Source organism: Babylonia areolata, chromosome 22 (assembly GCF_041734735.1).
Source record: "Babylonia areolata isolate BAREFJ2019XMU chromosome 22, ASM4173473v1, whole genome shotgun sequence".
Classification (NCBI taxonomy): Eukaryota; Metazoa; Mollusca; class Gastropoda; order Neogastropoda; family Buccinidae; genus Babylonia; species Babylonia areolata.
In genome coordinates, this window is record NC_134897.1 from 22,104,865 (window position 1) to 22,112,364 (window position 7,500).

Sequence of the window (7,500 nt, forward strand, 5' to 3'; positions counted from 1 at the left end):
TCTTCTTCTTCTGCTTTATGTAGAGTCACTGGGGCGTCGAAGAGAAGAGCTATTCACCAGATTCCTCCTGGTCTGTTGATTGTGTATTAGTTCAAGCCTGGGTCTTCTCCTCAGACCGTACTTGGTAATCGGCTGTTTTCCTCCTCCTCCTCTTCCACCTCCTTCTCCTCCTCCACCTCCTCCTCCTTCTCCTCCTCCACCACCTCCACCTCCTCCTCCTCCTTCTCCACCTTCTCCTTCTCCACCTCCTTCTCCTCCTCCACCTCTTCTCCTCCACCTCCTCCTTCTCCTCCTCCTCCACCTCCTCCTCCACCTCCTCCTCCTCCTCCTCCTTCTCCACCTCCTCCACCTTCTCCTTCTCCACCTCCTTCTCCTCCTCCACCTCTTCTCCTCCACCTCCTCCTTCTCCTCCTCCTCCACCTCCTCCTCCTCCTTCACCACCTCTTCCTCCTCCTCCTCCACCTCCACCTCCTCTTCCTTCACCTCCTCCTCCTCTTCCTCCTCCTCCTCCTTCTCCTCCTTCACCTCCTCCACCTCCTTCTCCTCCTCCACCTCCTCCTCCTTCTCCTCCTCCAACTCCTCCTTCTCCTCCTCCTTCACCTCCTCCACCTCCTTCTCCTCCTCCACCTCCTCCTCCTTCTCCTCCTCCAACTCCTCCTTCTCCTCCTCCTTCTCCTCCTCCACCTCCTCTTCCTCCTCCTATTATATCAACTTTTTTTTTCATTTCTTTATTCTTATTTTTTTTGTGTCGTTAAATGGGCAGAATTGTCAAAAGGCCTTCACTGTGCCTGATTCTTTACCCATTAAAGATTCAATCAATCAGCCTTCTTCTTCTTCTTTTCGTTGTTGTTGTTGTTGCTTCTGCTGCTGTTGCTGCTGCTGCTGCTGCTGTTGTTACTATTCTTCTTCTTCTTTTTGTTTCTGTTGTTGTTGTTACTGTAGCTGCTGCTGCTGTTATTGTTGTTGTTATTGTTGCTGCTGATGCTAATGCTGCTGTTATTGTTGTTGTTGTCATTGTCGTTGTTGTTGTTGTTGCTAGTCTTCTTCTTCTATTTGTTTTCGTTGTTGTTGTTCTTACTGTTGCTGCTGCTGCTGCTGCTGTTATTGTTGTTGTTATTGTTGTTGTTGCTGCTGTTATTGTTGTTGTTATTGTCATTGTTGTTGGTGTTATTGTTGTTACTATTCTTCTTCTTTTTTGTTTTTGTTCTTGCTACTGCTGCTGCTGTTGTTGTTATTGTCATTGTTGTTGTTGTTGTTGCTTTTCTTCCTTTCCCCCCCACCTTGTTGTTGTTATTGTTGTCATTGTTGTCATTGTTGTTGTTGTTGTTGTTGCTCTTCTTCTTCTTCTTCTGCTTTATGTAGAGTCACTGGGGCGTCGAAGAGAAGAGCTATTCACCAGATTCCTCCTGGTCTGTTGATTGTGTATTAGTTCAAGCCTGGGTCTTCTCCACAGACCGTACTTGGTAATCGGCTGTTTTCCTCCTCCTCCTCTTCCACCTCCTTCTCCTCCTCCACCTCCTCCTCCTTCTCCTCCTCCACCACCTCCACCTCCTCCTCCTCCTTCTCCACCTCCTCCACCTTCTCCTTCTCCACCTCCTTCTCCTCCTCCACCTCTTCTCCTCCACCTCCTCCTTCTCCTCCTCCTCCACCTCCTCCTCTACCTCCTCCTCCTCCACCTCCTCCTCCTCCTTCACCACCTCTTCCTCCTTCTCCTCCACCTCCACCTCCTCTTCCTTCACCTCCTCCTCCTCTTCCTCCTCCTCCTCCTTCTCCTCACCTTGTTGTTGTCATTGTTGTCATTGTTGTCATTGTTGTTGTTGTTGTTGCTCTTCTTCTTCTTCTTCTTCTTCTTCTTCTTCTGCTTTATGTAGAGTCACTGGGGTGTCGAAGAGAAGAGCTATTCACCAGATTCCTCCTGGTCTGTTGATTGTGTATTAGTTCAAGCCTGGGTCTCTATATATGGCTTTCTTGTCCGGTCTGCAGTGTTGCCAGTTCATTGGTTGTTGTTGTTGCTGTTGTTGTTGTTTGTTTGTTTTTCGTATTTGTACCACTTACACATTAATCGCGTTTCATTTGTCTTCCAAACTCCTTCATGCTCAAAAGTTTGTAAAAGAAGTTCCAGAAATTTCGCCAAGAAGCCTCCCTCTCTCTCTCATTCTCTCTCATTCTATTTCTCTGTCTGTCAAATGTCTTTGCAAGGATCATTGTGAATGCTTTTAATTTTTTGTTTGTTTCTTTTTGTTGCTTTCACACACATGCGCGCGCACACACACACACACACACAGGGAGAGAGAGGATGGAGAGAGAGAGAGAGAACTGGTACCCAAAATGTCACTTCTGCATTATATTTCGTTTGGTTTGATTGTTTGTCTGTTTGTTTGTTTGCTTCGGGAGGATGGTGAGCGGGGATGGGGGATGGGGGTGGGGGTTCCTTCAGTTTTTAAGTTCGTATCCTCCGAGTCTTGTTCTGCCAGCAATCCAATCCCTTTCCCCACCCCCACCCCCAAATCCCTACCCCCACCCCCGCCACTCCCTCCGTCCTTACTCTGACCTTTCTGCCTACCTGTTCAAGCTTAAAAAGATTTTTTTTTTTTTTTTTGGGGGGGGGGGGGGGTGGAGGGGGCGGGGGAGATAAAATTAAGTAGTGAAGGAGGATAAGTAGGTAGGGTGAAGGTGCGAAAGACTTCACGGTTATGGTCTGTCGTTAATAACAGCAGCAGGAGAGGTGGGAGGGAGGGGAGGTAAGAAGCGGGGGGAGGGGTAGATTCCGTGAGTGTTATCCCGCTTTTATGAGGTTCTAAGTTTGGTCCGGGGTTGCTGTGCGTGCGTGGAAAGTCCTCACGCTGTGTGTGTGTGTGTGTGTGTGTGTGTGTGTGTGTGTGTGTGTGTGTGTGTGTGTCACTCTCTCTCTCTGTCTCTGTCTCTCTGTCTCTCTTTCTCTCTGTCTGTCTGTCTGTCTCTCTCTCTCTCTGTCTGTCTGTCTCTGTCTGTCTCTCTCTCTCTCTCTTCGTGTGTGTGTGTGTGTGTGTGTGTGTGTGTGTGTGTGTGTGTGTGTGTGTGTGTGCGTGTGTGTGTGTGCGTGCCATTAGGGCTACCTGATATTTTGCTGCTGCTGCTCTGTGTGTGTGTGTATGTGTGCGTGCGTGCGTGCGTGTGTCTGTGCGTGCGTGCTTGTGTGTGTGTGCTTGTGTGTGTGTGTGAGAGAGAAAGAGTGTTTGTGTATGTGTGTGTGTGTGTGCTTGTGCCATTAGGGCCACCTGACATTTTGCTGCTGCTGCTGCTGCTCTGTGTGTGTGTGTGTGTGTGTGTGTGTGTGTGTGCGTGCGTGCGTGCTAGATGTGTGTGTGTGTGTGTTTGTGCGTGCATGCGTGCGTGTGTGTGTGTGTGTGCTGTTCTGTGCTGTGCTGTGACACTGTGCAAACAGTACCATACAAAAACCCCGGCCCACAGACAGAAATAAAACAGACTTTCACATCAAAAATGCAGTCGGCGTAAGTCAGTCAGTCAGTCAGTGGTGAATGAAAACCACCAACAGAACTTCAAGATACCTGGCGGCAGATCGCATCCAGCCACAATTATGCACTGTGTCCGGAAGACATCGCACCACGCGATCAAAATCAATGACGCCTGTCGTGTACGTGTGAGCGACGCGTACTGTGCAGCAGAATAAGTAACAACATCAAATCGCTTCACCGAAAGACTGGTGCATTCAGAACAGCAAGCAGCATAAATAGCTGCAGGGGGACATGGGGGGGGGGGGGGGTAGGGGTTCAGGGGGTGGGTGGAAGGGGTGGGGGGGCGGGATGCATGGATGGCGGACAGCTCTGCAGTCCGACTTGAGACGTAAAAAAAAACAAAAACAAAAACAACTTAATAAGGTCATGGATCTGAAGTTCAGTTTCGAGGAGGTGTCAGAGCGTGCGGGCAGATCCATATACGCTACACCACATCTGCTGAGAGAAAGAGGAGAGAAAGAGAGAGAGAGAGAGAGAGAGAGAGAGAGAGAGAGAGAGAGAGAGAGAGAAAAGAAAAGTGTAGATGCTTGATCTTCGCAACGGCTAACGCCGTGTTGGAGAGACGTCGACATCACTGTTGACCAAAGTGCTGGACTCTCCAAACGACTGCATCGGTGACCAGTCTCTGCGCCAGAAGAACGTGGAGAATGGTCACTGTCCGCTTGGGAAAGGGGAGATGGGAGGAGGCTTGGGGGATGGGGGGTGGAGGGGGGGGGGAGAAGGGGGCAGCACTAACATTTTTCCCAAGGAGGGGTTTCAGAGAGGTGGGATGTGTGTGGGGGGGGGGGGGGGGGGGGGGGGGGGGGGGGTAGGGGGGGGGTGATGAGAACCAACGGAATGGAGGTGATGAAAAGAAGTGTTATAAACGATGGCGTTGTACACACTAAAAAAATTTTAAAAAAGTCACCTGTGCTGGTCAGGCAATCAGGCTACGTTTTCCCTTGCAACACCTGTGGGAAGTGCTGCGCATCCAGAATCGGCCTCTTCTCCCATATGAGGACACACACCGACAGATAAACCTGCCTGCCTACTCATCCGTCGGACCGACGGGAGACTCCATCTGTACACATGATATCCATAATTATGTGGTTTTGTAAACAGAAATAAAACGTTCGCAGGTCTCATCGACGTGAGAATACCATTGCATTTATCAGTGCATAACTTCCAAGTACGGACAACTTTGGAGGTATCACTGTGGCTGATAATTACCTATAGACTTCCTAACTGCTTTAGAAGACAAAGGACTGATAAAAAACCAGTGTCTTCTTCTTCTTCTTCGTTCGTGGGCTGCAACTCCCACGATCATTCGTATGCACACGAGTGGCGTTTACGTGTATAACTGTTTTTACCTCGCCATGTAGGCAGCCACACTCCGATTTCGGGGGTAAAGTGTAAATCGTGGGCGGAGTGAAAGGTTCTTCGAGTTACACAACTCTGTCGGTTTTTTTACTCACTTGTGTAAACAATGTTAGTCTATGTAATAACCCGGTGTTCGGGTTTTGTGTGTGCGTTCGTGCGTGCGTGCGTGCGTGCGTGTGTGTGTGCGTGTGTGCGTGTATGTGTGTGTGTGTGTGTCCATGGTAAACTTTAACAAATTCATTTTCTCTGGAAATACTTTGTCTGCCAGTACCACATTACCACATTAGTTTTGGATTAAACATAGTGGGAACAAAATCTTCACAGTCATACCGATAATAGATTGTAAGTCTTACGGATTGAGCTGTATTTCCAGATCATGAACGGTTTATTTCGTCGAGGATCCAGATCCAGAAATTCACAATCAAAGTTCAGGTATGAAGACGGCATGACATCGTTTTCCTTGTTCGCCGTTGAAAGACAAATACAAATCCTGGACAAAGTTAAAATTGTAAAAGATGGTTTAAAATCGCAAGGTACCTAAGATGAAGATATAAACGACGTTTCGAGTCATAAACTTTTGTCAAGTGAAGAGGTGAAGAAGTGTTGGCAAGTCTCAGCAGCCTGTATTGAAGAGGTGAAGAAGTGCTGACAGGTCTCAGCAGCCTGTATTGAAGAGATGAAGTGTTGGCAGGTCTCAGCAGCCTGTATTGAAGAGATGAAGAAGTGCTGACAGGTCTCAGCAGCCTGTATTGAAGAGGTTGATTACATCTCAATGGCTGGAAACTTCTGCTCTGTTCACTGTTTTGTTGAAGGAGGGGTGGGGGGGGGAGATGAGGGTGGGGGGGGGGCGCAAGGAGAGGAGGATGGACGGGAATGTGGAGAGAGGGGGAGGGGGGGGGGCTGTCTGTGGGGAGGGGGGGGGGGGGAGGGAAGGGAAGGAGAATGGGGGGGGGGGAGGAAAGGGACTATAACTATGTGTCACTCTCTGACATTGATTCCATGAGGTTGCACTGTGCAATAAATAACGTTTTGAGTTCTGATTTCTAAATTCTCAACTACTGTCCGCTGATATCAAACGAAATAAGTACTTTATTTTCATTAATAGACACCAATATATATAACTATATATAAACACACACACACACACACACACACACACACACACACACACACACACGAAAGCAAGCACGCGGATACATAAGCGCACAAATATGTACAATCAACTAGTTCCACATCAGTACAACAAAAACGGTGCTTGTTTGGTAAACACGAATCTTTATTTTGTTTTTCCATTGTGTGAATCATTGTGCTTCAAGGAAATTCCAAGTGGTCTTTTTTTGGGGGGTAAGGGGGGGGGGGGGGGGTTGGGGAGGGGGGGGGGGGGGGTGGAGGAGCGGGGGGGGGTGTGATTAGGTGGAGGGGTTGAGAAGGTGGTAGGACTTTGGTGGAACAACTCCGAGTGCAAAGATTCAGTGTTCAATTTCTTTTGCCCCTTTTTTTTCGCTGTGTTGTGGAAACAACATGCTTGCGTGGAATCTCATGATAGATAACGGAATAAAGAACGAATAAAGAACGTTTTGAGTTCTGACTTCTAAATTCTCAACTACTGTCAGCTGATAAACGAAATAAGTACAAATACACACCAATATATTATATATATATATATATATATATATATATATATATATATATTATATGTATAATATATATAATATATAATATATATCTATATATCTAAACATATACATATATATAATGTATTCAAAATAACTGCAAACATGAACAAGAGAGGCAAGGCCTTCAAGACTCACTTGTGGCAAATTAAGTCCCCTAGCATTAATTACAGATTAATTTCCCTTTTTTACTATCTGCACCAAAACGTTTGCAAAATAAATAAAACTTCCATGCTTAGCAAAAGAAGTTCCTGTTTGATCAAAAAATGATATTAATGACTGCTCTTGTTGTGTCAGAATCAGATCAAAGTGCCAAGTTTAGAGAATACAAAAAATATGAATATAACAGTAAATGCAGTTTGCATATAATTAGGCTTCATTTTTTTTTTTTTTTTTTTGTTGCCCATCCCAGAGGTGCAATATTGTTTTAAACAAAATGACTGGAAAGAACTGATTTTTTCCTATTTTTATGCATAATTTGGTGTCAACTGACAAAGTATTTGCAGAGAAAATGTCAGTGTTAAAGTTTACCACGGACACACAGACACAGACACACACACAGACAACCGAACACCGGGTTAAAACACAGACTCTGTTTACACAAGTGAGTGAAAAAGAGAAGGAAAATGGGAACGGAAAGAAAATGTTGGGAAAGATATAGACCCTTCGAAGAGTTCGGGCCGTTTGAGAGTCAAACAGGAGAGACAGACAGACAGACAGACAGACAGAGAAGGAGACAGAGACACAGAGAGACACACAGAGAGAGAGATAGAGACAGAGACACAGAGAGAGACGTCGAGCTAACTAATTGTTTATTCCATGAACAATGTAATAGGACGAATTTCACTCACCCTCACCAAATTTCACGAATTTGCTGATATTTATTATTTTATTTTCCTCTCAGAATGGAGTCATTGACACAAACCGAATATTGCAGATGAATGTAATCGAAT